At 42.0% G+C, this 24,451-nt stretch overlaps 1 protein-coding gene and 1 long non-coding RNA gene across 2 annotated transcripts in view; one reads left to right on the top strand and one right to left on the bottom strand.

The window, feature by feature from the left end:
- Window positions 1–19,304, bottom strand: part of LOC132392329 (uncharacterized) — a 42,842-nt gene extending 23,538 nt beyond the window's left edge. The window contains exon 1 of the long non-coding RNA XR_009511493.1: window positions 19,167–19,304. This is a non-coding gene — a long non-coding RNA (uncharacterized LOC132392329). The remainder of the gene's footprint in view (window positions 1–19,166) is intronic.
- LOC132393124 (rho GTPase-activating protein 6-like) overlaps window positions 1–24,451 on the top strand; it is a 532,445-nt gene that overhangs the window by 63,286 nt on the left and 444,708 nt on the right. The window lies entirely within an intron of this gene.

Below are 24,451 nucleotides of genomic sequence, written 5' to 3'. Positions count from 1 at the left end.
TTCATATATGGTAAAATTATTCTCCCATAGTTTTATCGTCCTGTAAAATATAGTCCCAGTACCCAAGAAGGCCGAAACGAAAGTCTTGAGTGGCTACCTCCCAGTAACTCTGACCTCACACGTCATGAAGACCCTAAAGCGGCTGGTCCTGGTTCTCCTCTGACACCTGGTCAGACCAGACCCCTATCCCTTGCAGTTTGCCCATCAGAAGCACATTGGAGTCGACAATGCTCTCATCTACCTGCTGAACAGATTCTAGTCCAATCTGAACAAGCAGGACAGCACTGTGAAGATCATGTCTTTTGATTTCTCAAGTACCTTCAATAGTATACAGCCCTCAGTGCTGGGGAAAAAGCTCCATTCAATGCAGATTGGCACTTCCATTGTATCCTGGATAATGGACTACCTGACTGGCAGTCCACAGTTTGTGCAGCTTCAGATCTGTGTGTGTCTGACATGGCTATAAGCAGCACTGGGGCCCCACAGGGGACTGTATTGGCTTCCTTCCTGTTTACCCTGTATACCTTGGTACCTCAAACTTTAGTTACAACACTGAGCTGTGTCATCTGCAGAAATTCTCCGATAACTCAGCAATAGTTAGGCCTATAAAGGGAGGACAGGAGGATGAATACAAGGCCCTGGTGGAGGACTTTGTCAAATGGTGCAAGCTGAATCATCTACAGCTCAACATCAGTAAGACAAAGGAGAAGGTGATGGAAGACCAAGCCTGCATTGCTCCCTGTTGCTATTGATGGTGAGGACGTGGTTGTGGTGAGGACCTACAAGTGCCGGGGGGTGCAGCTGGCTGACAGACTTGAGTGGAGTACCCACACAGAGGCCAGGTACAAGAAGGGCCAGAGTGTCTGTACTGCCTAAGGAAACTGATGTCCTTTGGAGTATGCAGGCCTCTCCTTCACATGTTCCACCAGTCTGTTGTTGCCAGTACAATCTTCTATGCGGTGGTGTGCTGGGGCAATGGCATCAGCATGGGTGATGCCAACAGGCTCAATAAACTGATTAGAAAATCTGACTCTGTTATAGGAGTCAAACTGGTCACACTGGAAGCTGTAGTAGAACAAAGGACCCTACGGAAAACCCTGGCAATTCTGGGCAATGTTTCTCACCCTCTGCATGCCACCTTGGCTGAACAGAGGAGCACATTTAGTAATAGGCTAAGACAGCTACACTGCTCCAAAAAGTGCTATATGAAGTAATTCTTACCCTTGGCCATTAGACTCTATAATGAGTCAACCTATAGCCGGGGAAGTGATGCCCCCTCCTGTTAAACTATTTGAGGTAACATATTTCTTTATTCTTTCTTACTTCTCTTATAATATTTGTATATCTGTGCATTTGTAATGCTACTGTGACACTGTAATTTCCTTTGGGATCAATATCTATCTGTTTTCCATTACAAATTACTGTCTTTATTCAATTATTTCCACAAATGAAATCTGGAACTTTATTCTTTCATTTCCATGTCAAATGAGTTTCTTTAGAGTTTAAATTATTCAGTGATATCTTGTATTTTTACAACAAAGTTTTCTTTATGGATGCAGTGGTATGATCCCTGTAGAAGTTACTTGTTATTGTAATTCTCACTAATTAAATAGTATTGGTTGGAATGGTGAACTCTGAATATCTTGAAACTTATGAAACACAGAACAGATGACTTCCGTTTTTATTTGCTCAGGGGTTTTGCATGTGCCTAGAAAAATTAGCATTTATTGCCCAGCCCAAATATCCTCAAAATTAGTGACTTATATCCCAAAATAGTCAGCCATGTTATCATGTATGTAGTCAGGCTAAGATAGTTAGCTGGTGGTGTAGTGGCGAGTGGTCCCAGGTTCGAATGCAGCCAGCTCCTTGCACACTTTCCATCCATGCTGGTTTGAGCGTCGAACTAGCAACTCGGCCTCGTATAAAACAGACGAATGCCAAAGAAACTGCAAGGTTGCCACCTGATGTGCCACAAGGCATGGAGAGCAACAACAACAGGCTGAACTGGGGGTAAGTGCAATAGATTTCCTTCCCTTAAAGCCTTCAGTGGAGCAGAGGGGTTTTTAAAACTTGGTGATAACTTGGTGTCTCCATTAATGAGACCAACATTTTAAATCCACATTATCATTTCATTAATTTAAATTCAGATGGCCATTTTCCAAAATAGGATTTAAATTTATATCTCCAGATCAACACTCGTGCCTCTACTTACTATAATTCAATTGTGTGGCCTTATACTTTGTACTGTAGGACAACTTGAAATTCACATCAACATTCATAACCAGTTTTCTATCAAAACATAAACTTACAGTGAAGCTCTTGAGATTCTCATCAACCAATGCCAGATAGGAAGAATTCTGCATAAGTAATTGGCTTCTGTGGAATGTAGAGAACTTGCCTCTCCACGTTGCATTTCCAGTATGAAAGTTAAAGTCATTATGCCAATTTTTATAAAATATTAAGTTCATAGGCCTAATAAAGAATAATATGTAAAGTAAAATGTTCCCATTCATGTGGCAGTGGGTGTTGCATCCGGGGGTATAGTGGAGTGATTTTCTGCGTATGTAAATGGAGTTATTCATGGATGTTAAGTGTTGTTAGAGATTGTAACAGCATGTCATTTCTGGAAGTGATCCAAGGTACTCTGCTCCATGCCCCAACATGGCAGGGGCTGCTAAAGTGATGTTAGAAATGGTGTGGGCAGAAGTGAAATGTGCTGGAACTGATTTGGCAACGAGCAGCCTCCTTCTGTAAGCTAACACTCTCGTAGCTGAGGTAGGTGCTTAGGTAGATGATCGGTTACCCCAGAATTAAACTGAAAAGACTCTGCAAAATTCAGAGAAGGCTGGTCCATCGGTGCATTCCACTCTCCTGGAAAAGAATCCCTGATAATGGTCCAAGTAATGGCTGTCCCTTTAAAGGGTCCCAAAGTGGATCTGTTTCCATTTCATTAGAGCTTATAATTCAAATCAGAAATCCATGGTTTCTTTGCAGTAACAGACATTGGTACAAGTAGGAGCAGGAATGTCAAGTGTGTGTTGCATACGAATGACTGTCCCTAGAAAATTTCAACATGAGTATGCATCCTTAGTATGTACAGAATGCATGTATATATGTAAAATGCCATTTTGATTTTACATCTCAATTCTTTCTTGCAGCATATAAAAAAGTGTGCACTATGCAGTTCATTTCTAGGCCCCATTGATATGTTCAGGAAAAAAATAATCGTGGAAAGTTTTCAGATTTTAATGTGAGTTTTTCAGATGCCATAAAAGTTTACAAGAATCATAAACTTTAGTATATTGTATTAATTGTTAAATATAAGAACAAACCCTTTAGAAACAGACATGCAACACAAGAAATTAAACTTTCCTCTCCAGCTGTGTTGGAAATTTTAGTTGTAAGTTTACAGCCATTTCAGAATTTTTAAAAAATCCTGTAAGCTCAACAAGCAGGCTTTTGTAGGGGCTAGGAAAGGGTGGTGCGGGGAAAAAGAACTGCAGTGACTCCTCTGAGTCGGTGCAACAGAAGTGTTCGTGATTGAAAATTGTCAGATATCACTTATGCGTGATGGTTTTCAACCTTTCATGCTGAAGTTTGGTGCTATGACTGACGGGATTGTTGTTTAAGTGTGTTTCCAGGAAGTTCAGAGTCCTGGTATTTACCCCATGCATACTACAGGAAGCTCAGAGTCCTGGTATTTACCCCGTGCATACTACAGGAAGCTCAGAGTCCTGGTATTTACCCCATGCATACTACAGGAAGCTCAGAGTCCTGGTATTTACCCCATGCATACTACAGGAAGCTCAGAGTCCTGGTATTTACCCCATGCATACTACAGGAAGCTCAGAGTCCTGGGATTTACCCCGTGCATACTACAGGAAGCTCAGAGTCCTGGTATTTACCCCATGCATACTACAGGAAGCTCAGAGTCCTGGGATTTACCCCGTGCATACTACAGGAAGCTCAGAGTCCTGGGATTTACCCCGTGCATACTACAGGAAGCTCAGAGTCCTGGTATTTACCCCGTGCATACGACAGGAAGCTCAGAGTCCTGGTATTTACCATGTGCATACTACAGGAAGCTCAGAGTCCTGGTATTTACCCCGTGCATACTACAGGAAGCTCAGAGTCCTGGTGTTTACCCCATGCACACTACAGGAAGCTCAGAGTCCTGGTATTTACCCCGTGCATACTACAGGAAGCTCAGAGTCCTGGTATTTACCCCGTGCATACTACAGGAAGCTCAGAGTCCTGGTATTTACCCCGTGCATACTACAGGAAGCTCAGAGTCCTGGGATTTACCCCGTGCATACTACAGGAAGCTCAGAGTCCTGGTATTTACCCCGTGCATACTACAGGAAGCTCAGAGTCCTGGTATTTACCCCGTGCATACTACAGGAAGCTCAGAGTCCTGGTATTTACCCCGTGCACACTACAGGAAGCTCAGAGTCCTGGTGTTTACCCCATGCACACTACAGGAAGCTCAGAGTCCTGGTGTTTACCCCGTGCACACTACAGGAAGCTCAGAGTCCTGGTATTTACCCCATGCACACTACAGGAAGCTCAGAGTCCTGGTATTTACCCCGTGCATACTACAGGAAGCTCAGAGTCCTGGGATTTACCCCGTGCATACTACAGGAAGCTCAGAGTCCTGGTATTTACCCCGTGCATACTACAGGAAGCTCAGAGTCCTGGTATTTACCCCGTGCATACTACAGGAAGCTCAGAGTCCTGGTATTTACCCCGTGCATACTACAGGAAGCTCAGAGTCCTGGTATTTACCCCATGCATACTACAGGAAGCTCAGAGTCCTGGTATTTACCCCATGCATACTACAGGAAGCTCAGAGTCCTGGTGTTTACCCCATGCATACTACAGGAAGCTCAGAGTCCTGGGATTTACCCCATGCATACTACAGGAAGCTCAGAGTCCTGGTATTTACCCCGTGCATACTACAGGAAGCCCAGAGTCCTGGTATTTACCCCGTGCATACTACAGGAAGCTCAGAGTCCTGGTGTTTACCCCATGCATACTACAGGAAGCTCAGAGTCCTGGTATTTACCCCGTGCATACTACAGGAAGCTCAGAGTCCTGGTATTTACCCCGTGCACACTACAGGAAGCTCAGAGTCCTGGGATTTACCCCGGGCATACTACAGGAAGCTCAGAGTCCTGGGATTTACCCCGTGCATACTACAGGAAGCTCAGAGTCCTGGGATTTACCCCGTGCATACTACAGGAAGCTCAGAGTCCTGGGATTTACCCCGTGCATACTACAGGAAGCTCAGAGTCCTGGGATTTACCCCGTGCATACTACAGGAAGCTCAGAGTCCTGGTATTTACCCCGTGCATACTACAGGAAGCTCAGAGTCCTGGTATTTTCCCTGTGCACACTACAGGAAGCTCAGAGTCCTGGTATTTTCCCTGTGCACACTACAGGAAGCTCAGAGTCCTGGTATTTTCCCTGTGCACACTACAGGAAGCTCAGAGTCCTGGTATTTACCCCGTGCATGCTACAGGAAGCTCAGAGTCCTGGTATTTACCCCGTGCACGCTACAGGAAGCTCAGAGTCCTGGTATTTACCCCGTGCATACTACAGGAAGCTCAGAGTCCTGGGATTTACCCCGTGCATACTACAGGAAGCTCAGAGTCCTGGGATTTACCCCGTGCATACTACAGGAAGCTCAGAGTCCTGGTATTTACCCCGTGCATACTACAGGAAGCTCAGAGTCCTGGGATTTACCCCGTGCATACTACAGGAAGTCCTGGGCCAGACTTCAATACTGGAAGTTCTTCCACAGAAGCTCAGACTGAAATTGGTGTGACACTGCTGTCTCACACCGAGTCAAGTGATGATTTACCATGTACCTCTTTTTGCAGTGAAGTCTTAGTTTAATCTTGTAATAAATATACAGTATTAGTCCAAGTCAAAGGGACAATGTTGCCTTGTCCTTGCCTGAGTTTGCAGTAGGTGTAAGGATATACATTAAGGGAAAATCTTGCGTCTTCCTCTTTTGAAAGATCGTTAATGGGGGCCCCTGTGAAATTTTAAAGTCCATGACCAACTTTAACTTGTCACTTCTATAATGGTATTGAAGTGAGCTCAAAGGATCCCCTCCCTTATTGAGTCTTGCCAGAGTGGTTTCTAGAGGAACAGGCTTTGATGACAGGAATCCTTGGAGTACAGCTGTGAGAAAATTCTGATCTTATCATCCTAATGAAACCTTGGTGCTTTAAACTCTCCCATGAGCTTGCAATTTAAACAGAGCATTCCATGTTTCAAATAACTGAAGCAAGGAAAATATGAGTTAAAAGGATTCCCATCATCATGCATGGTAAATGTTTTATTGCACTTAAATTTTTAATGGATCCCATTGCAACTTGGAACAAGTTTGTCCAATAGCATGTCTACGGTTTTTTGGGGAACTGGTAGAAACCACAATGACCTCAAGCTCATCTGGAGTTGCATCGCGTGTTCTGAACTGAATCCATGTCCAACTCACTCCTTATTCCTACCTGTTCTGATTTATCTGCCAATTAGTGCTCTAACAACCTTTTAAAAATCTTAATCCTGATTCACAAACCTGCCTCGTCCCTCCACAACATCCAGCAGATATTGATTTATTATTGTCACTCTTCCCAAGATAGAGCAAAAAACTTTCTTTGCTTGTCATCCAGGCTAATCATGACATGCATCAGTGTATAAAGGAAACTGATTGGAAAATATAGCAATGTAGCTACAGAAAAGGTGCAGAGCAGTTACACAAATAAAATGCTAGGGTCACGATCAGATGGAGAGAGAGATCAAGAGTTCATCTTTACCATATGAGTGTCTGATAACCAGTGGGATAAAAACTCCTCTTAAATCTGTTGATACGTCTGAGAAATCTACATACTATCAGTGCTTGAGCTCCTGTCCATGCCTTGCTCTTTCTGTTTCAATCCCTAATTCTGGAATTCCTTCTCCAAAACTCCTTAACTCTCTTTATCCTTCATTTTTATGGCACTTCTTAACGTCTAACTTTTTGACCAAACTTTTGCTAATATCCTATCCGAGTATTTTCTTACATGGCTCTGCAACATGCTTGTCTGCAAGTGCTCCTCAAAGCATCATGGTTCACTTCAGCATGTTAAAGTTGCAGTAAAAACTGAAGTTGTTATTGAAACACTTATTATCATTGATATATCAAAGGAATCTGGATTTCAAATATTCTCCTTATCAGTCGTGGTTTCATTGTTTATGCAAGCAGTTGGTAGTACTTTTTATAATTTATTTACCTGATATCATCTAATTTACTTATCTGTCTCAGCAGAGCCTAAGAATAGAAAAGGTCACCGGTTCATGTCCGTCTCCAGATACTTGAAGACAAAAGGCAGATTGATTCACTAGGGCAGTACAAAGGAAGCACTGCATGATTGAAGATGGTATCTACTGAAAGAGATATTAAATCATAATCCTATGAGGTGCACATAAAAGTTCTTCTCAGTATCCGGCCCAAAGGTTAACCCTCAATCAACATCCCCAATACAGTTAGCTTATCTCTGGCCATACTTTGATTCCATTTTCTTTTTCCTTCCTCATACAAGTGATCACTCTGATGAAGCTCTAAGGTACTTTGAAATGTTTCAAGATTATGAAAGACCATATAAAATGCTTTATTCATAAACATTAATAACAGGGATCTAACATATTGTACAACCAAATATGCACAAAACTAATACATATTACACTGATTCTGAAAGGTGTAGGTGTCACAACCAAAATCATCCATGCGTTCACTTCAATACCTTCTCATAAACCACACTTCTAATGAATGGAAATGAAAATCAGGTGGTCTCCTGACAGAATAATCTAACTGTATTGCCATTTGGTACACAATTGCTGTGTTGACTATCTATCTGTTGTCCATTTTATCCTTTGCCGTTTGTTTAAACACTTCTCTGTTGTCAGATTGCTTTGTTAATACCAGCTTCCAGAAGAATCACAACTTTGCTTTAGAGAAAATGAAAGAAAAACTGCAGGCTGTCAGTATTTTAAATAAAAACAGAAAATGCTGGAAACTCTCAGTGGGTCAGTAAACATCATTCTGATGAAGGGTCATTGACCTGAAAGGTTCTCTCTCCAAAAATATTGCTTATTTAAGGAGTTTTTCCCACGTTTTCCTTTGTATTTCTCAAATTCAATTTTGAGCAGGTCAAAGACATCATCTTTGACTCAGCACATATTTTGCTGCCTTGTCATTATCTCACTCCTTGCCCCTGACAACTAATACAGGCAGAGAGTTGATTCCATGTTGGAGCCTTGCTTTAGCTCTGCTTCCCACAGATTCTATTGTGGTCTGGGGCATAAGATCAGTCTTCTGGAAAGTGAGCCTGCAGAAAGCATCTCATACTAGCTGTCTCAGTAAAGCAGTCAGCATAATCAAAGACCCAGCCTGTACATTCCCTGTACATTCTCCCTTCTCCCTCCCATCGAGGGAAGATACAAAAACCTGAAAGCATATGCCACCAAGCTCAAAGACAGGTTCCACCTCACAGTTACAAGTCAATCAAATTGTTCCCTGGTATGATAACATGGGCTCTTGACCTCACAGTCTACCTCGTTATGACCTTGCACCTTATTGTCTATTTGCACTGAACTTTCTCGCTAACTGTAACATTATTCTGCACTGTTATTGTTATTTGCTTGTACTATCTTGAAACACTGTTCTAATAACTTGATCTGATTGAATGCTACACAAGACAACATTTTTATTGTACCTTGTTATATACTACAATATGAAACCAACCACCAATTTTCTAATCTGTTAGTCTCAGCTGTCAAATTTCCAGATGATATGATTGCCTTAGCAGAAGACAGTGTTTCTTGCTGTCTGGCTATCAACTCATTTAATCATCTTAATTTAAGTAAGCCAAAAAAAAATCCCTTTCTTAATGAAAATTGGATGAACTCGTCTGGATGAACTTCCAATACAGTTCTTTTTATTTATTTTTTGTTATAATTAGCTGTAGCTCCTGACCTCAGGAAATGAGTTGCATTGACTATTATTGCTATCTCTGGTATCATGGAAAGATAGGTCACATGCTATTTGGCCTTTGGATGTAAAACACTCCTCAGTCCCCACCTTTCCTGCCAATTATTTCAATGTTACAATAATATCAGGTACAATGACAATCAATGTGTGTGAAGACAATCAGCTATCGTAAACCATTAGCAGAGTGTGGGTTTGCACTGCAATTAAACAAGAAGCTAGCCAATTGTTAGTTCATTGCAAAGTTGGAATAAACTTGGAACACTTATCATTTCAATGCTTCGTTTCACACACACACAGTTCTCTCTGCTGTTTCAATGGAAACAAAATGATTTGGAAGAATTAAGAGATATTTGATGACATTACTTTTCATTTGACCACCAAATAAATGCTAGGTGACCTGAGGTCCATTTTTGTACATTTATCAATTGGTCTTCCATGTGCAGCAAAAATCAACTTTAACTCTTCTAATGTAGGTTTTGCTCTGGTACTAATATGTACATATCTGACTTCAATCCATGTTGTAATTGTGTCTATAAGCACAAATAACTGACTGTTCCCTTTCGACAAAAATAATTTGGATTTGTTAGCGTGATTGGCTCCACCATATCCATGGTTGTAGTTGTGTCTCTTGCCTGTAATCTCCATGGCCCTGCATTGCTGGCATGGATGTAGCTTCTTCCAGCTCTCTGTTGATGCTTGGCCATTACACTAATTATCTGGCGAGGGTGTTCATATTGACAATTCCAATGAGTACAGCATTGTGTAATTCATCCACAGCCTTTTGCAGAAAGTACTTGGAATGACTGCTTGACGTGTTCATTTTAAACATACTTTATTGGTTGATAAGTCGAAGTGGCAATAGCAGAATGACTGTAAAGCTTTATTCGGCCCATCTTCTTAAAGTATATTCATGGATATGCATCAGTACTACAGTATATCTTGCTGAGTCACCTGAGCAATCCAAGAAATCGTTGTCTTTGAGCTCCAAGTTAAATTCTTACTCCCAATATCAGATGATTCCCGCAATAATCAGGACAGAATCTCAACTTGAACAGTAAGCACTTGTTACACTTGAACAGTAAGCACTAAGTTAACAAATCTTCATCTATAATCACTGGTCACCCTATTTGGTAACTTGAAACTGTGGCTATCATAGCACATCATATATCTGTCACAAGACTTCCATAACTGCCCAAAATTCCTTCCTGAAATGAACTATTTGTCATGTGTTAACGCGCATGTTTACTGGCTTTCTGTCAATCAAAACTGATTAAAGTCCTTATATCCTTAAACTTCTATTTAATACAGTTGCCTGCATCAATCTTCCAAAAAGTAAATTATCTATAATATGCAGTGGTTGCAATACAGGACAGATTTCCTGTTTGTAATATCTTAAGACAGACTCATTCTCTGTCATATTCAAGGCTACAGTACTAATATTACAATTTAGAAGCTATTGCTGCATGAACTTCTTCCTGATGTGAGTAGCACATACACGTAAAAGAAGTTGTATGGGTGTAACTGCCTCTCCACCACCAAGAGTACTTCAAAGGTTTCAGAGGTATCAGAGGAATGTATACAATATACATCCTGAAATGCCCTTTCTTCACAACCATCCACAAAAACAGAGGAGCGCCCCAAAGAATGTACAACATTCAAATGTTAAAACCCCAAAGTCCCTCCCAGCTCCCCTCCCGCCTGCACGTAAGCGGCAGCAAGCAACAATCCCCCCTCACCCCACCGGCAAAAAAAAACATCGGCACCCGCCACTGAGCACTCAAGCGTGAGCAAAGCAACAGCAAAGACACAAACTTGAAGTACCCCAAAGACTATGCATTTCACCCTGTATACATCATACCACAGGCTCTCTCTCCCTAATAAGAGAGGAAGAGGTGACTCCGTTTTACAGCGAGAGGGGAGACATAACAAATAACTTGCTGGTTTATGATGTCATAGGTCCATTGTGTTGCTTTTACGAAGCTCTGTGCCCAAAGATCTCAGGTCTCTGGGTACACAGCCAAAGATCTTCCAACTCCCAACTCTGTTGGGACACCGACTTTCGATCCGCCTGTCTCCAGAGCCCTGCGATTGTAAGCCTTTAAAGGTGAGCCAAAATCTTAGGCCGCACTCTTGGCGTGTCGGATAACGGCCAGTCATGAAACTGCGAGAGCGGGTCCCATTCAAGCAAAGAACAAAAGTCAGCGTGTAACTCCAGGCCAGGGTCTTCAAAAGATTGGCTGACATATGACATCATCAGTGTTTTGATATCAAGCTTAAGGAGTTGCCATTGGACTGGAAGCACTGTTACACCTGTGGTTGGCAGAGGGTGGAATTATGTGACATTCTTGCCTGTCTTCCCCAGGGATCATCTACTCAGTCAATCCTAGCACCAATATACTTTTCCCAATTGCCAGAACTAATAAAACGAATCATACCTTTGCTGCAGAGCCTGTTATTGATATTGTTAAAATTTTAGAAATAACAAAATCGAGCAGTCTTATTGAGATTCATCTCAAGGCTGCTGTTTTTGCAAAAATTCTCTCAGACCTTGAAGATCTTGGATATGCTCTTGTAAGAGTCACTCACAAGGGCTACATCATCGGCAAAAGCCAGGGTGTTGCATTAAGTATTTTCTGCACTGAGATGGAATCCGGACCCATCGCATCCAATGAAAATAAAAGAATGTCCATAATGATATTAAGTAAGATAGGGGGAAATAGGTTACTCTGCTTTACCCCCATCCCCAGCACCAGCATAGGAACAGACTGGGTTCTGGCTTTTCTGTTCTCAAGTGTCTGAATTTACAAACATGTCAGCTAGAAGGTCCATAAAATGGGCTTCAATCTCCCCCTCTACCTCCAGCTGAGCTAACTGAGGATAGAATTCAGTAGAATTCTTGCCTGTCTTCCCCATGGAAGTTACAATTCTGCACATAAAATAATTTGTAGGTACTTTGTGTCTAATAACTTTAAATGAATTATTTTGCCTTTTAGACCACATATGAAGCTATCTTTGAGAGCACGATCAAAAAATTTGCCTATGTTACAAAATGTTGATTGATCTTTGGGTACAACAATGTAATTGCTCATTGTTTCTCTGAAATTTTGAGTGGTTGTGCCAAAAAGATTGTGTATTATAGTGCATTTGCAAACTCTGAACTGCTGTCAGCTGAGTTCCATGTAACTTCCTGCATAAAAAAGTTAGTGGCAAATTTGCAGGAGAAATATTTCTTAATCTTACGGTCCTTCACTGCAGCATTCAGCACCTATGCTCTGTCTCCATGTAATTAGGTACATTTGTTCACTTACTTATTAATGCAAATATCTAATTAGCCATTCATGTGGCAGCATCTCAGTGCATTAAAGCATGCAGACATGGTCAAGAGGTTCATTTGTTGTATAGACCAAACACCAGAACAGGAAAGAAATGTGATCAAGGTAACTTTGTCCTTGGAATGATTGCTGGTGTCAGATGGGGTGGTTTAACTCAGAAACTACCAAGGTTATAGAGGATATAGAGAATCATGTGATAAACATCCAGTGAGTGGCAGCTCTGTGGGCAAAAATGCCTTGTTAATGAGAGAGGTCAGAGAAGAATGGCCAAACTGACTTAAGCTGACAGGAAGGTGGCAGTAACTCAAATAACCACAAGTCACAACAGTGGTGTGCAGAAGAGCATCTCTGAATGTACAACACGTCAAACCTTGAAGTGAATGGGCTGCAGCAGCAGGAGGCCATGAACATACACTCAGTAGCCACTTTATTATGTATAGGTGGTCCCTAATAAAGTGGCCACTGAATATATATGTTCCTGCACTATCTTCTGGCTCAAGAATATTATTCACCATAAGAAGCTTCTCCTTCCTCTTAACATAACTGATCGACATGTCTTGTTATGTATCTCCATTCTAACCATGACCCCTGCTTGTGTTCAGACTGCTGTTTTCTTTCTTTTACTACCAAAACCACGTTGCACTACTCAAGCAATGTTTTGTTCTCATTCCCATCCCAACATATCGGTCCTTGGCCTCCTCTGTTGCCATAATAGGTTCAATAGATTCAATTTAATGTCAGAGAAATGTATACAATATACATCCTTCGCAAATATCTGCGAAAACAGAGGAGTGCCCCAAAGAATGAATGATAGTTAAATGTTAGAACCCCAAAACCCCCCTAACTTCCCCCCCATGCATAAGCAGTGGCAAAACATTGATCTTCCCCCCTCCCAACTGCATAAAAGCATCGGCACCTCCCACTGGGCACTCAAGCATGCAGCAAAGCATCAATAAAGACACAGACTTGTAGTTCCCCAAAGACTACTCGTTCACCTGGAATTTTGACATACCACAGGCTCTCTCTCTGTCTAATAAGGGAAAAAGAGACATCCCTGTTTCACAGCAAGAGGGGAGACATAACAAAACAACTCGCTGATCTATGGTGTCAAAAGTCTGTTGCGTTGCTTTTTTGAGCTCTGTGCCCAAAGATCTTGGGTCTCTTGGCACACAGCCAGCTCGCCACTGACGATCTGCCATCTCCCACGACACACCAATATCCTGCAGAGACACCGACCTCGAGTCTGCCCGCCTCCAGAGCCACGAAAATTCGGTACCCTGAAGACTCACTAGTCTTCTAGGCAGCGTCCTTGCCATATCAAAAACGGCCACACATGAGGCCGCAAAGAACCTGAGGCCATTCTCAGGTTGGGGGACAACACCACATTCTGTCTGGGTAATCTCCAACATGAAGGCAGGGACATCAATTTCATTAACTTCTGGTAACTCTCCCCCCCCCCCCCCCCCATTTTCTCTTTTCCATCTCCCATTCAGGCTCTTCTCTTCTCCTCACCTGTCCATCCCCTCCTTCTGATCCCTGTCCTTCTTCCCTTTCTCCCATTGTCCACTCTCCTGTCCTATTAGATTCCTTCTTCTTCAGCGTTTTACCTTTTTCACCTATCCCCTCCCAACTTCTTCCTTCAGTCTCTCTCCCCCTATCCATCCATCTTTTCCCTTACCTGTTTTCACCTATCACCTGCCAACTTTTACTCCTTCCTCTCCCTCCACCTCCTTACCCTGGCTTTCCCTTTCCAGTCATGCTGAAGAATCTTGGCCCGAAGGTTCGACCCTTTATTCCCCTCCATCTGCTGATTTCCTCTGGTAATTTGTGGGTGTTGCTCTGTGATTTACATGTTTATCAGCTTGTTCCATTATTTGCAGACTTGCACATATTTAAAACTTGCACTTTAAAAATTTGATTGGAGAAGCTTTAAGAATGAGCACAACTGCTATATAATTGCCTGCTGCTCTTCCTGTTTTCCCTTGGATCTGACCCCTGGGACCTCTGCAGGATGGACCCTAGCGGTCAGAAGATTCAACCTTTGTGTCCTGCTCTTTTTGCTGGTAACAGAAATGTTCATGCATTTTCTCTTTTCCTCTGATGCTACCTGCTCTGCTGAGCACTCTCTGTTTTTATGATTATTTTTCTTGTGACTAGCGCGGTTTCGAATCTCTTGATTGATTACAGAACTCTGCACAGTCAGTTGAAAACACGGACTGATAGGTTTCTGGACACGATACTGTTCAGGGGATATAGGGTGAGAGCAGGGAAAATGGCTCTGATGAACAATATCGTGCTGAATGGTCAATGCAGCCTCAAAAGGCGAGATGGCAACTTCTGCCCCCAATTCTTGTGAATATTTAAGACCATAGACCTTAAGTTATCAGAGCAGAAGTAGGCCATTTGGCCCACTGAGTCTGCTCCGCCATTTCATAATGGCTGATCCATTTTCCCTCTCAGCCCCAATCCCCTGCCTTCTCCCCGTATCCTTTCATGCCCTGACTATTCAAGAATATATCAACCTCTGCTTTAAATATACACAAAGACTCGGCCTCCACAGCTGCCTTTGGCAAAAAATTCCACAGACTTAACACTTTCTAGCTACACCTCATCTCCAAACTAAAATGATGCCTTCCATTCTGAGGCTGTCATCTGTTGTCTTAGACTCTTCCATCATAGGAAACATCCTCTCCGCATCTACTGGGGCCTTTCAGCATTCAATAAGTTCCAATGAGGTCACCCCTCATCCGTTTTAGTCCAGAACACAATTGGTGTTTAATGTCTATATCCAAGGGACCAGGTGCCCCTCCTAAAGCAGGCACCTTCCTGTCCCTGTGGAAGAAGATACCCAAAGCTGACATCAATAGATTTTTGGATACTTACCAAGGGATATAGGGTTCAGGTGGAAAGTAGAATTTAATTGCTATTCTTTTATTAAATGGTGGAGCTGGATAAAATGCCACCTGGGTTATTCCTGCTTGTTCTTTCATTGCTTTCCCCCCCTACTAAATGCACCAAATGTGGCTTAAACAATATTGAAGCTATCATATCAGTGGTTTGTTGTCCATTTTGAACTGTTGCCATGGAGTAGAATGGGAAAAAAAACCAGGCATGGAATTGGACAAGCATTGCTCAGTATTTCAGTCCAGAAACAAGGGCTTTCTAGAACATTATTGTAAAACGCATTTTCGGTGCAAATCCAGCCCCCACAAACACATGAATGGAATAGTATTCCGGACACATATTATGATGAATATGCCATTTAATTCAAACAACGAAGATATTCTGCAGAAACATGTAATAAATTGGGATTCAAAGATCAATTATAACCCATTGCTTTTTTAATATTATAATAATCTCACAGTTTTTAAATGACATTTTAAGTAAACAAGATGATGTATTGGTGTTTGCAGCTTTGAGGCCGTGCTGTTGCTCCATCTCCTGGGACAGCATGCTTTCCTTACCCCCACGTATAATTTTGTTGATGTTTGACATGTTTTTTCAATTAATTCGAAAGTTGTTTGTTGGATTTCTTCCACCACTATCGCATCTGTTTCTTTTGATTGAAATAATGTGCATAAGCTGGGAAATGCTTTTATGAACTCTGCCTCCAAGTTTGCATTTGGATGTATCTTTTGGTAATGCTTTATGGGATGCCACTGGAGATTACCGGAGATAAGTGTACTAGGGACTGGCATCATGGCCTTCCTCTCTGTCCCTCAGGAGCTGTTCACTCTCCACATTGCTCATTATCCCCTCCTGCAGCTGATTGCTACAATTCCAGTCCTTGAATTCTATATTCCATTATCACTGCATTCTGCCCCCTGTCCTCCACTTTGCCTAACATTCAAACCCCTTCTGCTCCACCCCTCTTCTCCCCTTTCCATTCGCACTACAGGCAATGGTGCAAAGAGCATGAATGGAGAATAAGCCATCTCTTCAATTCATGCTCCAGGGATCAGTTCATGTACTGTCACTGTGTGGAATCTCAACGTGGTGAGTTCGAAACTGCAGTAAAGGTAAGCGTGCTACCGTCAGATACCAGCACACTGGAAGGCATGATCACACACCAGCCAAGTGCAGAAACTTCACACACAATATTGTTGCCAACAAGAGGAGGCGGCTCGATACTCCAAGAAAACATCTAGAGTGTGTGTCGGTCTTTCAGAAAGCTGTGGTTTAGTGTCAAAGGGTGTTTTGGAGCCTAGCAAGAATGTAGCAGATGTTGCAGTTCAGCCCAACCAGTATAATGCAGGTGGTGGGGAGCAAAATGTTCAAGCCTATTAAGTGTATAGCTGATCCCTAGCACCCTTTAACCCCTGAGTGTATTCTCCCATCAGCTCCTCTGAATACTGAGTGCTTTCTCCCATCTGCTCCCTCCGCACCCTGCGCATTCACTTATCTGTTCTCTCCGAACCCTGAGTGTATTCTCCCCTCTGCTCCCTCCGAATCCTGAGTTCATTCTCCTATCTGTTCCCTCCGAATCCCGAGTGCATTCTCCCATCTGCTCCCTCTGAATCCTGAGTGCATTCTCCCATCTGCCTCCTCTGAATCCTGAATGCATTCTCCCATCTGTTCCCTCCGAATCCTGAGTGCATTCTCCCATCTGCTCCCTCTGAATCCTGAGTGCATTTTCCCATTTGCTCCCTCCAACCCCTGAGTGTATTTTCCCATCTGCTCCCTCTGAACCCTGAGTGTATTTTCCCATCTGCTCCCTCCGAACCCTGAGTGCATTTTCCCTTCTGCTCCCTCCATACCCTGAGTGCATTCTCCCATCTGCTCCCTCCGCACCCTGTGCATTCACTTATCTGTTCCCTCCGAATCCTGAGTGTATTCTCCCATCTGCTCTCTCTGAATCCCTGAGTGTATTCTCCCATCTGCTCCCTCTCAATCACTGATTGCATTCTCCCATCTGCTCCCTCCGAACTCTGAGTGCATTCTCCCATCTGCCTCCTCTGAATCCTGAATGCATTCTCCCATCTGTTCCCTCTGAATCCTGAGTGTATTCTCCCATCTGCTCCCTCTGAACCCTGAGTGCATTTTCCCATTTGCTCCCTCCAACCCCTGAGTGTATTTTCCCATCTGCTCCCTCTGAACCCTGAGTGCATTTTCCCTTCTGCTCCCTCTGAATTCTGAGTGCATTCTCCCATCTGATCCCTCCAAATCATGAGTGTATTCTCCCATCTGCTCCCTCTGAATCCTGAGTGTATTCTCCTATCTGCTCCCTCCGAACCCTGAGTGTATTCTCCCATCTGCTCCCTCTCAATCACTGAGTGTATTCTCCCACCTGCTCCCTCCGAATCCTGAGTGTATTCTCCCATCTGCTCCCTCCGAATCCCTGAGTGTATTCTCCCATCTGCTCCCTCTGAATCATGAGTGCATTCACCCATCTGCTCCCTCCGAACCCTGAGTGTATTCTCCTATCTGTTCCGTCCGAATCCTGAGTGCATTCACCTATCTGCTCCCTCCGAATCCTGAGAGTATTCTCCCATCTGCTCCCTCCGAACCCTGAGTGCATTCTCCCATCTGCTCCCTCCATACCCTGAGTGCATTCTCCCATCTGCTCCCTCCGCACCCTGTGCATTCACTTATCTGTTCCCTCCGAATCCTGAGTGTATTCTCCCATCTGCTCTCTCTGAATCCTGAATGCATTCTCCCATCTGCTCCCTCTCAATCACTGAGTGCATTCTCCCATCTGCCTCCTCTGAATCCTGAATGCATTCTCCCATCTGTTCCCTCTGAATCCTGAGTGTATTCTCCCATCTGCTCCCTCTCAATCACTGAGTGTATTCTCCCATCTGCATTGTTGCCAACAAGTGGCAACAATCTCCTGCAGTGGGAAATATGCTGCTTGTTGCCCCTTCAAGTACTGGCTGGATAGATTGTACCTACTGTGCCATATGCTGGGATCTTTCACTGGGGAATGAAGTCCCAGCACAGCATTGTAGTGTTGTTCTATAAACCCTGCAAGTGAAGGTCTCACTTTCAGAAATATTACGGTGTGCCCTGCAGTGTTGCTTTAATTCCAAACTTTGACTTCCAGCAATTTTTGGGCTTGTATGTTTCTGGATGTTCATCAGCTAATAAAATATTCAAGGCACATAAAATTAGATCTATTCAACATAGAAAATAGAGAATTAAAACACAGTAGCATTTAATTGGCTCTACGACATGTAGCTAAAACTGCCCAACGCATCTCTGGCACCAGCCAAGGGCACGTATACAGAAAGCTACTGGAATAAGGCCAGCAATATCATAAAGGACCATACCCAACTTACTTATGGACTGTTTGTCCCACTCTCATCAGGGACAAGGCTATGCAACTTTCATGCCAAGAACACTAGACTCAAAAGCAGTTACTTTCCCCAAGTCATCAGGCTGAATAATATCTGCACCCATTAACCACCACTACGTACATGTCAACTTATGTAGGTACATACTATCACTCTATGTATGTACAGTTACTTGTACATTATAGGATGCTTTTAGATTTATATTTATTGTTTTTTTGTTTCTCTGTGTTACTTATGCTTATTGTGATTTGTATATGCTGCACGAGATCCAGAATAACAATAATTTTGTTCTCCTTTAAACTTGAAACTTGAATCAAACTCAAACCAATTAAAATGATCAAAGTAAGCTACTAATTATTTAAATCCATTGTAAACCTCCCTATACATTGACTTGAGTTGGGACAAGTGTCCTTCCCTGGTGCAAGTGATTTGAGTAATTTCCCCATCACAAGTGGTGGTAAAGTGCAATGACTGAGTGCCCCTTTGCTGAAATGCATGAGTTACCTTGGTTAGACAGCAGTGGACAAACGTCTGGTCTTCTGCATCTGCATGGAAATCCCTTCTACAGAGATATGTGAGGAACTGCTGCCACAATCTTGCAGTCTGGGCCAATATTTTTCTCAATCCCTTCTGTGATTCAAAGGTCTATTTGAACATTCTGTTATGTACATAGTTTCCAGCAATTGGGAGGCTGAGTTTCAAGGCAAAGTGTTTTTATTATTTTCCTCACATCTTGAACAGTTTGTTCCATTTTTATATCGCGGCTGTAGTAAACACAAACTGGGAAAGCTTGAGGGAATTGGAGAAGCACATCATGCGGGGAAAAATGTGGGGCTTTTCCGAGGGACAACTTAAAATAGCAAGACCAATATGCAAATGACTGGGTCATTTTACTCTGTGTTTGCAGGGCAGGGATTCAACATATCTGCAAGGACAAATTGTGATTAGTATAGTGTATGGGGTTAGCATTTCTAGTTAAATAAATTCCCACTTCCCACTCTCCTTTCTTAATCCTCAACATTTTATTACAACTAATAACTAAAATTACTTTGAATGTTTTTGCCCAATTGGTCTGAGCAACATCCATGAGATAAATCTTTAATTCATGAGTTTCTGAGGCAGTCCTGCTGACATTTCAACTCCTACAGCACTATTACTGTTATAAAATCCCCAGAGCTCATAAACAGGCACAATATGATGTTGAACCACTGACGGAAGTGACATAAGAACATAAGAAACAGGAGTAGGCCATTTGGCGTGTTGAGCCTGCTCCACCATTCAATAAAATCATGGCTGATTGACCATGGACTCATCTCACCTACCTGCCTTTCGCCATAACACTTAATTCTCCTCCTATGCAAAAATCTATCCAACCTGGTCTTAAATATGTTTACTGTGGTACTGAAGGTTTAGGTATAAAGCACGAGTACATCGGAACAACTCCAGTTAAGTACAGCTCTGTAGATCATTGCTCTTGATCAGAATGGTCAAAGAGGCTGCCATTGATTGGGCAGTACTGGCCAAGTAATACACTCAGTCTGTGTAAGATGCTCAGGGTTGAAAGTAATTCTGTAGTGTAGAACCAATGAAAAGCTGCATGCTTGGTGGGCCTGTCATTCAGCTAGGACAGTAACCTATTGTTACTGGAGGACCTGGAGAACCATTCAAAGCCAGCAGAGTGATCTACTGAAGCGTGGGCTAACATTTGCCATTACCACAAACGCTCAGTTTTTAGAACCTTGCAATGTGCAAGTCAGCTGTCTTGCTTTGCCAACAAAGTGATAAGTTCATTTCAAAGCAAATTCATGGGCTTTGATTTTGTTTGGAACAATCCAGGAATGTAAAAGTTACGAGACTTTCATCCTTTCCTGCTTTTCTCGAATGCAAATCCGAAAAGGGGGAAACTGGACCTTGTTAGTATCCGCCAGGAATTCTGGCAGGGTAACGTATCGAAGGCAAGAGTACGAATTTGTGCATTCTTATTTCAGTTGAAAGCTGCCCTGCTGGAGGATCAAGCATATTTTATTTTAATCTTTAGTACGCCTTGTTTTGGCTGCATTCCTGAGCTAAGCACAATTTTCAGTAATCATTCCTTGTTGGTCATTTTTATACTTCCATCCACTTTGGGAACTCATTTCCTTATATAGCTTATTCAGCTGATTTCTTATTCAGCTAGAACAATTTGTTTGAAAGATGCAGTGCAAACATTTATGCGCTGTATTTGAACTGATCCAGCCAAAAGCGCAGGAGGCAAGGGCTGAGAATCGACTGAAAGCAACATAAAGTAACTGGTCTCTTACAGCGATCAGTGAAAGCAATGAATAAGCCCGATAGTGTCATGTCAATAATTCCTTTAACCTGCTGTCGTTAAGGTGTATGCAAGGAAATTGAGATAAGATATTTTTTAAAAACTACTGTATGTCGACTGTTTCTATGTTGGCTAGTAATCCCGAGAATCAGAGCAGGAATAATGAAAGAAGGACAGAGACGCAGAGTTTGATAAAAACCTCCTTTTCAAAAAGGCTGTTAAAAGTAACATTCCGTTTTCATCCGGTGGAGATATTTAGGAAATTCCTGTTAATCCAGCTTGGTGACATAATGAATGTGGTTATGTTTATGCAAGTAGTTTATACATAATTCCTCCACTTCCTGAATTTTTCTAGAGAAATAATCCTTCTCTTACTACCAGATGCTACTATAGTTTGCTTCTTTCAGTCCTTAAGTTGTACACTTTTGGAGTACTTTGACATTGTATAACAACCACTATGTTGAGTCATACACTTACCCAGTCCTTTCTTCAAATTATTGGCTGACACATCATCAGCAAAAGTATATGGAGCTGGAAATTGCATTACTGCTTTAAAAACAACATCGTGGTCACTACTAGTTGCGTAAAGATCATCAGCTGTGAAGTTCACAGAATGACTTCTTTGGGTTTCCATGTATAAAGTTGCACTGAAACTGAAACTGATCTTCACAATTTCAGCTCAGTGTTTCTGAATGATATGTTGTGAGTACTTGCAGTTGTCGTCTGTTAGCAAACAAGAACTGTGTTTGTTCTAATCACTCAGGTTAAGTAGGTCACTGAAGGTAAGTTTTGTGTTTTGCATTGCTGTTGATATCCCCATTTGAGGAGTTTTATATTGGAGATAAAGACTCTGAGGAAAAGCAAAATTACACCAAATAATATAATTAATAATATTGTAGCATTAGTAATAACTTTTGTGCACCTTTCTGGGTTTTTTAAATTTTTGTAATGAGCACTAACCTGAAAGATGCACAACATTGCTTCACTCCCACATGAAGACAATTTCCAACTGCACATCCCTAGTTTAATTTGGAGAACACACAGTCCAGATGGAATGTCTCGACCCAGAATGTCAATGACCTATTTCCATCCATAGATGCTGCCTGGCCTGTTGAGTTTTGCCAGACTTTGTATGTTGTTATTGGTTTTGTTTTGAGTTATGTGAACAGATTTTTAGGATACTGTTTTTGAGAATCATCCTTAGCACTGTTAAGGCCGATGCTTTTAAAAAGTTGAATCATTTGGGTCCATGTGGTATTAGTTCAAAGCCTAAAAAATCATTCCGGAGATTACCAGGGATCATCTGTGTCAGTGACATAAAGAATGGCAATTTTTCTTCTCTAAAGGATAGGATTGATAGTTTGATTTCTGTGAGGAGCCGAGAGCTTCATAGCCACATTCAAGTATGTTAGTTGCACCTTTAGATGAGGGTTCTAAATGCATTTGCACTAAGTGGCTGTGAATGCATATTGACAACATTATTTATTGATATTATTTGACTACACGTCTGATAACATAAACACTAGACCAGCTTTGTATTTCTATTTCTCTCTTATACCACATTTTAATTTTCAACTTGCCTTAAAGTGATCATTCATAAAGACATTTGAGTTACTAGTTCAGTGACATCACCACAAATCTATTTTGCTAATAATAGAAAAGAAACAGGAAGTCTTACTATTTTGTGTATATTGGCAATACTATTTTAAGCATAACCCATGTTAAGACTGGTTAATTTCACAAAACGTTGTCTCTTCCACCCACGCTCACAGCAGTACATTAGCACAGAAAAAAAACACTGTTTAAACTTTCAAGTCCTTGCTCTGAGAGCCATGCATCTCTTCTGCCTTTAAGTGGGAATGAGCCCCCAAGAGAGAGCCAGCTATCGTCAATTTAGCAGGATGAAAGGAAAGGCATATAGGTTCAGTGAGAGTACAGCAGCAACAACAGTTGTAGCAGAGTTCAGCCTGGACTCCTGAGAACTGTGTTGTTCTCCGCAATTAAAATCTGAGTCTTACATGGTTAGATTTGGCAATATACAACTTTTCCAGAGAAGCTATACCGTAGAAAATATCCTTAATGGAAGTTTGCGGCACTGTCTAAAATCATCCATTTTTTAAACTTTTTCAGTGCACAGTACTGCTGTTAAATTTGCCTGAATGATAACACCACCTCACTACTTTTTAAATTTATTTTTGTTTTTGCACTACTTATTTTAACTTAACTATTTAAGATACATATATACATATGATTGCGGTAATTCAGTTTTTTCTATATTCATCATGTATTGCATTGGACTATTGCTGCGAAGTTAATGAATTTCTTGAGATTTGCCAGTGATGTTAAACCTGATTCTGATTCATTCAGCTCTTTGTCACAAAGACCATGAATGCAATAAAGAGAAAGAAAACCGCGTTATCCATTTTAGGTTCTGGCTGCTGGAGGAACATTGTGCTAGACAGGGAAGAAGGCTTGGCCTTTTTAAATAGATTAAATGGCTTGCTCTCCACATACCGTACCTCTCCTCAGGTCCTGATGGTTTACAGCCATTTGGTTACTTTTCACGTATAGTCACAATTGCAACGCAGGAAGCACATTAGCCCAATTGCATATAGAAGGGTCCCGTAAGCGACATAGCAAATCAGGATCATGTTATATATTTTACAAATGTTGATTCAGGGATAGATATTGAACAGGTGTGGTGAACTATGTGCCTGTCTGGACACGCCCCCTGCTGACTGCTCCTGTGGCTCCTCCCACAGGCCCCTGTATAAAGGCGATCTGAGGCCTGACGCTTGGCCTCAGTCTCCAGGACATGGTATGATGGACACTCACTCCTGGTTCCTTCTTCCAGTCAATAAAAGCCGATATCTCGCCTTACGTCTCAGTGTGAGTTATTGATGGTGCATCAACAGGACATCAAGGAAAGGACCTGTATTCATCAAAATAGTTGCGTGTGTTTTTGCATAAACAGTGCAGCTGGAGCTTTGGCTTAATATTTCATTTGAAAGGGATTTTCTCTGACACTGTGGCAAGAGTAAAAACATTTCGTTTTAAATTCTACAGAGCTCTGCTAAGATCACAGTTGCAATATTCAATTCCACCTATAGAAGGATTCACCAAATTGACCCCTATTATTGAGTATTGGTATTGATTTATTATTGTCATACGGACTAAGATACAGCGTAAAGCTTGTCTTATATACTGCTTATACAGATCAAGTCATTACACAGTGCATTAAAGATAGAAAAAGAAGCTGCAATACACCAGAGGATGCGCTGGGACATATCATCACGATGTAACCTGGGGTGACTGGGTGCTTCGGGTCTTTCATCGTCAGACACCCAGCCAGGGATGATCAGTCCCTGGTTAGTGTCCACAGGTCACACATCTTGATCCATAGACATCTGAAGGACTGCACAGCAGCTTCTGTGACGGTCCTGATGGTTCCTTGCAGACCTCATAATGCCAAGGAGAGAGT

This window comes from Hypanus sabinus, chromosome 4, assembly GCF_030144855.1.
Source record: "Hypanus sabinus isolate sHypSab1 chromosome 4, sHypSab1.hap1, whole genome shotgun sequence".
NCBI classification, from domain to species: domain Eukaryota; kingdom Metazoa; phylum Chordata; class Chondrichthyes; order Myliobatiformes; family Dasyatidae; genus Hypanus; species Hypanus sabinus.
The sequence above is the reverse complement of the archived record's forward strand: the minus strand, read 5'-3'. Positions and strand labels throughout refer to the sequence as shown.